This window comes from Callorhinus ursinus, unplaced genomic scaffold (genome assembly GCF_003265705.2).
Source record: "Callorhinus ursinus isolate GAN/ISIS: 27379988/994484 unplaced genomic scaffold, GSC_fseal_2.0 scaffold4, whole genome shotgun sequence".
Taxonomy (NCBI): domain Eukaryota; kingdom Metazoa; phylum Chordata; class Mammalia; order Carnivora; family Otariidae; genus Callorhinus; species Callorhinus ursinus.
The window spans coordinates 159,868,450-159,878,184 of record NW_027397066.1 but is presented as its reverse complement, the minus strand read 5'-3'; the positions used below and the strand labels follow the sequence as shown (position 1 = coordinate 159,878,184).

General features: G+C 42.2%; 1 pseudogene; it reads left to right on the top strand.

Annotated features, from left to right (window-relative positions):
- The first annotated feature begins 254 nt into the window (after positions 1–254).
- Positions 255–451, top strand: LOC112825756 (large ribosomal subunit protein eL39-like; annotated as a pseudogene).
- Positions 452–9,735: the final 9,284 nt, after the last annotated feature.

Here is a 9,735-nt window from a genome sequence, read left to right as displayed (position 1 = left end):
AGAAGAAAAACCTTTGTGACCTCAACTTAGGGAAAGATTTCTTAGCTCCAACACCAAAAGCATGAGCCATAAAGGAACAAATTGGAAAACTGGACCTCATCAACATTCAGCATTTCTGATTTTTGAAAGACATTAGTAAGAGAATGAAATGACATGTCACAGACTGGGGAAAAATTATATATTTAATTTAAAAACATGCACCCAGTTCCCTTTTTCTCTGCCATCATGGTGTATGCAGCTGACTGTCCCTCACCATGTCTTCTCACAAGACTTTCAGGATCAGGAGATTCCTGGCCAAGAAACAAAAGCAGAATCATCCCATTCCCTAGTGGATTCAGATGAAAACTGGTAATAAAATCAGGTACAACTCCAAGAGAAGGCATTGGAGAAGAACCAAACTGAGTCTATAAGGGATCGCACATGAGATGGCGCACATATTTATGCTGCATGGAGGTCATGTGCTCACATCCTATCACTCTGTGAATATCAATACCACCTGAACAATAGACATGTTTTATCAGGGAAATTATTTTTCTCTGTTACTATGCTTTTGCACCAGTAGGTTAGTTCAGTAATAAATATGAGACCTTAAAAAAATTGCATCCAGGAAGCATAAAGAATTCTCAAATTCAATAATAAAAGATAGACAACCAAATAAAATAATAAATCTATGAGCACACCCTAGGGTGATCCCTAATAAGTTGTATCCTTGTATAATCATCTTCCCCTGAGTGCAAGTAGAATCCATGACTTGCTTTTAACCAATAGATTATGGCAAAGGTGATGGGATGTTACTTCCATGATTACCTTATGTTACACAAGACTCTATTTTGGCAGACTGGAGAGAGTCACATGGCAAGGACCTGCAGGCAGCCTCTGGAGCTAAGAGGAGATTCCAGATGAGATAGCTAGTAATAATCTGGGACTCTGGTCATACAACTGCAAGGAAATGAGTCCTGCCAACAACTTGATAAGCTGGGATATGGATCCTTCCCTAGTCAAGCCACCAGATTAGAAATCAACCAGAAGGACACCATGTTTACAGCCTGGGGAGACCTTGAACAGAGGACTCAGCAAAATTGTGCCCAGACTCCTTACCCACAGAAATCATGAGATAATATGTGCGTACTGTTTTAAGCCACTAAGTTTGTGATTGTTATGCAGCAGAATACTAATACAATGCATAAAAGGTTTGTACAGACACTTCACCAAATAAGATATATGGGTGTCAAATAAGCACATGAAAAAAGTGCTACCTATAATTAGTAATTAGGGATATCTAAGTTACAACTGCAATGAAATAATAATACATACCTTTTAGAATTGCCAAAAGTGGTGGCAAGGACGTGGGGAAACTACAACTCACAAAAGTGCCTGGTTGATCTGTACAGTGTTACAGCCTCTTCAGAAAGCAGTTAAATGGTTGCTTGAAAATTAAACATATACCTATCCCTTATTAACCAGTCATTACTCTCCAAGGTATCTACCCAAGAGAAAAGAAAGCATATATGTTCATCCAAAGCCTTGTACATGAATATTCACAATGTATTTATCTGTAATAGCCGAAAGTTAGAAATACCCCATGCAGCAATTGGTGACTGGATCAATACACAATGGAATACTACTCAACAATAAAAAGGAATAAACTATGGATACTCACTACAACATGGATGAATCTCAAAATAATTATGCTGAGTGAGAGATGAGATAGCTAGTAATAATCTGGGACTCTGGTCATACAGCTGCTGTATGTACAGCCAGACCAAAAAGAATATATACTATATTATTCCATTTATATTAAATTCTGGAAATTGCAAACTAATCTATAGTGACAGAAGCCAGACCAGTAATTGCTTATATGCAGGGGAGAAGCAGGAAGAGATTGCAAAGCAGCACAAGTAGACATTTGGGAATAATGGAAGGATAAGTCATCTTGATTGTTCTGATGGTTTCACTGATGAATACATATGTCAAAACTTATCAAAATGGTGCACTTTAATTATGCATGATTTATTGTGTGCCAATTATACCTCAATAAAGCTGTTAAATTTTTAAAATAAAAAGAAGAATTGTGGGAGAATGACAAAGGTGTATTTTAGATAGGATGTGCATGGAAGGCTTTCTGCGGAGGTGCCATTTGTGTAGAGATATGACTGGGGAGAAAAGCATTCCAAACAGAGGGAATAGCAGGTACAAAGGCTCTCGGCAGGACTCTGCTCAGCACATCAGAGTGTAATGTGCCTGGAACAGTGAGCGAAGGGCAAAGATGAGGTCAGAAAGATAGAGAAGGCCCAGATCATGTAGAGCTTACTCTGAGAGAGATGGGAATGTACTGGATTATTTTGCACTGAGTTGTGACATCATCTGACATGTTTTAAAATTATCATTCAGAACTATGACTATCATTCTCAACTATAAGGAGGAAGGTGGAAGCAAGGAGACAAGTGGGTGGACTATTGCTCTAGTTAGGTAAGAGATCATGATGACTTTGCTGCAGGAAGGTTGTGGTGGAGGTCAAGAATAGGGATTGGAGGCAAGATTATTTCAAAGACAGGGCTGGCTCGTTCTAGTGACAGGTCAAACACAGAGAGAGGAAGAGAGAATTCAAAGATGATTGATTCTAAGGTGTTTGGTCTGGACATCTGGAAAAATTAATTTGCCCGTTACTAAAATAAGGAAGTCCAGGTTGCCAGTTTCTAAGATGTGTTCAGCTTAGGATATGTTAAGTTTACGGTGCCTGTTACACAACAAAGTGGCCATATTGAGCAAGCTGGCTAGATAGGTCTGTGATCAGGGCAGAGAGGTCAGAACTGGACCTGGGATACAAATCTGAGAAGAAACTAGAGAACAGGAGGGAGAACTGAGCAGTGCGCATATAGGAGGTAGGAGTGAGAGATCAGGAAGGAGAGGAAAAACCGGCAAAGACTAGCAGTGTGAACCAAGGGAAGAAAGTGTGTCAAGAAACACCGGGATTAACTGTGGGGAATTCTGCTAACAGGCCAACATACGAGGACTCTGCATTGCCCACTGAATTTAGCAATAGGCTGCCTGGGCTTACGGGAGAGTCAGAGGTGAGGAAATGGAAGCAGCAAGTTATCAGCAAGTTTCACTGTCAAAGCAAGCAGAGAAGTTGAAGAGTAGCTGAAGAGGTACGTGGCGGTCAAGGGAGTTTTTTTTTTTTTTTAGATTGAAGATATTATTATAGCATGTTTGTATTCTGATGGGAACACTAGCAGAGAATACAGAGGTAAAAATTAATGATGCAAGAGATGGGGCGGGGATTGGGACAATCGCAGAAAAAGTCCTTGAGCTGCAGGAGCTATAGGAGATAAAGATGAAGAGGTGAGAAGAATCTAGCTGTGGTGGGCTTTTACCCAAATCTACCACTGCACACCCAGGGCCAGGAAGGAACCTCAGATTGATGAGTGCCTGTGATACCCCAGGAGCCTCTTCGTATTTTCCTTGACCACCCTGGGAGGGGTTATTTTTAGCCTCGCTCTACAGCAACTAAGGCTCAAAAGGATGCGATGACCTACCATATCACCCACAGCAACCCCAGTGACACCAAGCCTGCAGCAGGTTACTCTGGGCACAAGAAGGCTGCCCCCTACCTTCTACACCTCCCAACTTGCTCATCATGATGACATCCAAACATTGAACCTGGTCTGAGGCCAAGACTGTGCAAAGAAGTTTCACTCTCCCCATTTGCTCTGCACTTCAGCTACACAGGGCAACTTGGACCATTGGTTTTCTTACCACCCTCTTTCCTCACAAATATAAAAACATAGAGTACTAAAGCTAAAAGACAACTCAGAGATCACCCAGTCCACCCCCATTCCCATAAAAGGAAACTGAGGCACAAGAGTACATAGGCACATGCTCAAAGGCAAGCAGAGCAAACTCTCATCTCATTGTCCATGGGCTGTCAAACATCATTCCCCCCTTGTCGCCAGAGATGTGAGTGCACACGCCCTTGTGTACAAAATCGATTTGAAGATGCAAATTGGCTACATCCAATTTCATCCAACTGTCCTCAAAATTTAAAAGCTCTGCTGACATGCACAGAGCAAAGACTAAATTGTCCCCCTGAGAGAAATAGTCTTGGAAACAGCCTCGTGCGTCCCTGTCCAAGGTGCTAGGGAGCAGAGGCCATGAGAAAAAAGCCTGAGTCAGCCAGGTCCACATGTATCCTCCTTGGGAAAGGACACTGTTGGGGGCGGGGGGTTGCTGGCAGAGCCTGGAGTTTGGGGTGGAGGCAGATAAAGGGGTCCCCTGAAGTCCCTCTGACTTGGAAATGGATTGATACCTTCACCCAGGATTCCCAGCAGGGTTGTTTTCTGATATAAATGAATGTTATTCCAGAGATGCATGATGACTAGTGCTGAACATCCCTGCCCTGACTGCTATAAGTTTAGAAAGAGGATGGAGGAAACAAAGTTTAAAATGACACTATTACTCTCAAGGAGACCCAGTGACATTCCCTGAGTGCCAGGGACTCCAGAATAGGGCATCAGTTGCCCCATGACCTGAACTTCTGACTTGGCAAATGGATTCACCTAAAAGTAGATAAATCAAACTCCACAGATTGATTAAAGCAGGGGTTTTCAAGCACTCTTTCAGAAGCAGAAATGTCTGATCCAGAAGACACTAAACACAAAACTGTGCTTGAAGGAGTGGAAGCCTCACAGACCTTGGAAGCACTTCTGTAGGGTTTTTAGAAAAAGAGTTGAAAATCACTAAAGTTAACTCACAAAAGGTCTGTACATCTCTGCCCCACCTCATTCTTCACCAGGTAAATAGCCCTGCCCAGGCTGAGTCTGTAACAAATCACATGATCCTCCCATACACATATCATGAGTAATGAGGCCTCTGCCTGTTGTTACAAAAACTTTTGGTCACTGACAGACCTGAATTATACCACATTTTTTATCACACCCTGCTCTTTTCTACATTCTGCTTGCAGCTTCCCAATGACCAGTGTGGGCTGACTCCATCTCTAACCTCTGCCCCATTCTGGCATATGCCAGGGGATGACCTCATGCCTCTGCATGAATGGACTTTCTGGTACCTCTCTGTAAACTGATGCTGTCAAAGGCCTGCCCAGATTCCTATTTTGGTGGCATCCTGCAGCAAGCACATATACCTCTCCGTCTGAGAGCTTTCTTTTGGTCTGCAAATCTCCAAGGCAGTCCAGAAATGCTGAGTCAATGTGCCCATGAGAAGCCATCAGCCAATAATTCTTGGATAAGATAACTCTGAGGAATGCCTTAATTTGTTTCTAAGTTACCAGGTAAAATTTAGCCCAGTTCCTTGCTGGGCTAGTAACTTGCACAATAAGACACCTTTCCAGATTTCTTCCCTTCCCTGTGCTACTTCCCCACTCCCCTACCAGTGCTTCCTAAGACCAACTCCCAAATAAACTATATGCATTCATACCTTTGGCTCAGGTAATGCCTATGAGGGAACCCAGCTGAAGACATTTAATGCTGGAATGGAGGTAGGAAGCAGACCTTCAGCATGAGGTTCTGGAATAAGATTACATGCCAGCCAAATAATAATGAGGACCACATTGCCGGTGATAAGTGAAAAGATGACAAGACCAGCATGCTCTGTTATCACAAATGCTAAAACTCTTACCTGTGGTGAGATGAACTGAGGTGAAATACAGACAGAAGGAGGAAGGCGCTGACATATACAATAGGTCTAGCACAATGCTACTCAAAGTGCAGTCCGTGGGCCAATCCCAGCTCATGAACTGTTTGCCACCAGCCTCTGACAAGTAGAAAAATTGAGAAAAAGCATATGGAAACTTTTATAGCAATTTGGCCGAGATATTTTATGTCTGTTGGACTTAATAATTTTTTTTTAGGATTTTATTTATTTATTTGACAGAAAGAGAGAGGGGGACAACAAGAGAGGCAACACAAGCAGGAGAATGGGAGAGGGAGAAGCAGGCTTCCCGCTGAGCAGGGAGCCTGATGCAGGGCTCGATGCCAGGACCTGAGCCGAAGGCAGACACTTAAAGACTGAGCCACCCAGGTGCCCCAGACTTAATAATTTTAAAAATGATTCTTATACCATGTATGCCTTTTTCATTTAATTTTTCTAGGAATTCATCAGTCCACAAAGGTTTTTTTTTAACTATTCCTTACTAATAGATGGTCTAAGAAGTACTGGGCAAGACTTAAAAACTATGGGGGTGATGATAATTACGGTGGAGTTGTTTAACTGTTAACTGGAGAAATATGATAAGCTCAGATCAAGCAACAATCAACTTAAAAGCCAGAAGGCCTCCATGGGTTCTCATCTCTTGTGACTGACAGACAGACTGAGCTGAAAATCAGGCTCAAAATCTGATTGTAAGAGTGGCAGAGTTACAAAGGTGATTAGATTCACAGCCCCAACCATCTTTCAATGCTAACAGCAGACCCCCAATAAGAAATGAATGGGACTCTAAGATGCACCAGAAGGACGTTTGGGTTGGCACCCTTGAGAACCTTGAAATCCCAGATTCCCTGAATCTCTGGGCCAGCAGAAATATCCCCTCACCATGTAAAAGAGACAGGTTTTCATTTGTCTAGATCTATGCAAAAGCTTCACCATCGCCAGTGGCTTGCAAAATGATTCTTACCCTCTTCAAAGGGAGCATAAACCTCCCTTTATTGTTTCTAGACCAATATCTAAAACCAATTCTCAGCATGACTTGACTAGGGAATTATGTCACTTACTACACAATAAAATAGAGTATTCAACGAAAAAATCTGTTGTAAGCCCAACAGGAACTTGAAGACTATGCCTCAGAATGGAACTTAAGAGTGCAGGAGTGGGTCGGTAGAATATAAGTCTGGGTGTGCACAGTTCACTGATAGGAGAGCACTTCCCCATGACTCAGGATTTAGTGCCCTGGCAAGGACATCTAAAGCCAGTTCTAACACACTGTTGGCATGGCTCCTTGAAGCTTGGAAACAGTAACAGCCTCTAGTATATGAGGTGGAAATGCCAGAACTTCCTTGGCAGAGTATTGAGGAAGAGAACGAAAGGCTCAGAGAGGTACTCTTGTTGGAATGAATGCACTAGGTCAGACCAGAGAACATGCTAACTGATTACGTTTCCCAGGAGAGCCCAGAGGACCCTCTCCTCACTAAAAGCAATAAAATATTGGGGCACAGTGATCAGAAGTTCAGTAGTAGCTATTTTCTGAGGCCAGGGAAAACAGTGGGAGATGCTGCCATGGCTCCCAAATGTCAACACAGCTAAGATTCTGTAATAACCAGGCTAAGTCAAAAGCAAAGTGAATGCAATTATGTGATAGGCAGCAGGGCTGGAATGATAACCAGATGGAGGTCTTGACCTGTTGGGATCTGTTGCAATGACTAGTAATCCATGGTGTTTCCAGAGGTGAGATAGATGCTCCCTGCTAACAAAAGTATTGATTGATTTACATAATCAAAAATTATCAAGAAGGGGTGAGCAGAAGGTTGATGTCAGCCACCACAATAAAAAATTATAATCCCCTATCCAGTTTCCAGACCTGACTAGTTCTTGGACCCAGAGACCATTAGTGGAAAGAAGCCAGATCCCCTTGACAAAAGGCCGTGAAAATGCCACAGAAAATATATACAATAGCAATCCTTCCATTTCTTCCCTAAAAGAACTTTTGGGCATTTACAGGATGACTGTATATACTGGGGAAGAGAGAATGCCCAGAAAATTCAAAGGCTTTTGGATACAGGGTCTGAGCATATTGAGACTGATACCAAAGGACACAGAGTAGGAGCATAGAGATGCCATGTAACAAATGGCCTCCTGGATAATGTCCATTTCATAGTGGGTCTAGAGATTTGCAGCTTCACTCTGTGATCATTTCCCAGGTCCCTGGGTGCATAATCCAGATGGCTACACCTCACAGTTGGCAGAATTCTCACACTGCCTCCTTAACCTATATAGTAGTCATTACAGTAGGAAAGTCTAAGTAAAAGTCTTCTCCAGCCACATACACACATGCCCACACATGAACTCAAACACACCACACATTCACACATACACAGAGACACACACATACATACCACTAGACCAAGAGAGTAAAACTAAAGCAATACTGCATCTTAGATGGAATGTTAAGAGACTAGTGTCACCTTCAAAGACTTCAAGGATATAAGACAGTGGTCCCATCATATTTCCCATTTAATTCCTTAGCAAAATCAGAGTGATCATGGAACATGACAATGGACTACTATAAACTTAACCAAGTGGCAGCCTTAGTTGCAACACTTTTTGCCAGACATCTTTAGTAGAACAGATCCACACAGCTTCTGACACAGTATGTGGTTCTCAAGCTAGTGAATACATTCTTTTCAATCTCCTTCAAGGAAGATCAGGACAAATTTGCATTCACTTGGAATGCATATCTTACATTTTAATGGTCTTGCCCCAGATTAATTAAACTTTTCTGTTCTCTGTCCCTATATAGTTTAAATGGACCTTGATTTTCTGAGCATGCAACAGAGCATCAGACTGGCCCATTATATGGATAAATAATCATAACAGGTCTGGTGAGCAGGAAGTGGCAAATAATCAGAAGCCCTGCTAAGACATGTTCACCAGAGGTGGGAGATAAGTCCTACGAAGACCCAGAGGCCTGCCACACCAATAAATTTTTTAAAGGCCCAGTGTTCTGGGGCATATTGGGATATTTCCTCCAAAGTGAAGGTGAAATCACTGGACCTTGATCATCCACCTTTAAGAGAGAGAGACGCTTAATTGGCACCATAAGACCTGCCAGATTCCGTGATGTTAGCAATATCCAGGGTTGATAACAATGTAGTTTGGAGTCTCTGACAAGCTTAAGCAGGAGAGTCACATAACAAAACCTGGGATTCTAGAGCAAGGCCATGCTATCTGCAGCAAAAACCTTCTCAACATTAAAAAAGCAGCTTCAAGGTTGCTATTAGGCTCTAGCCAAGACTAAGCATCTGACCATGGGACATCAAGGAACCAAGATACCAGAGCTGTCCATCATGATCTGGGTGTTTTCAGACCCGCCAAGTCATGAGATGTGTGGACACTGAAGCATTCTATCACTTAACAGAAATGGCACAATAGGAAGCAAGCCAAGCAGGTCCAGGGGGCACAAACAACTAACACCCACTTTAGTTGCATGGCTTCCTTCAGCTCACAGTTGTAGGTCCCTATCATCAGTTGACAGAGAAGGAAAACCCTGGGTCTGGTTCATAGATAAATTATCTCCATATAATCGATCCCATTTACAATTGCACCAAAAACCATAAGATACCTGGGAATAAATCTAACCAAAGAGGTAAAAGATCTGTACTCTAGAAACTACAGAACACTTATGAAAGAAATTGGGGAAGACACAAAGAGATGGAAAAATCATTCCATGTTCATGAATTGGAAGAATAAACATTGTTAAAATGTTTATGTTGCCCAGAGCAATTTACACATTCAATGCAATCCCTATCAAAATACCATCAACATTTTTCACAGAGCTGGAACAAACAATCCTAAAATTTGTATGGAACCCGAATTGTCAGAGAAATGTTGAAAAAGAAAACCAAAGCTGGTGGCACCACAATTCTGGACTTCAAGCTTTATTATAAAGCTGTAATCATCAAGACAGTATGGTACTGACACAAAAACAGACACATAGATCAATGGAACAGAATAGAGAGCCCAGAAATGGACCCTCAGCTCTATGGTCAATTGATCTTTGACAAA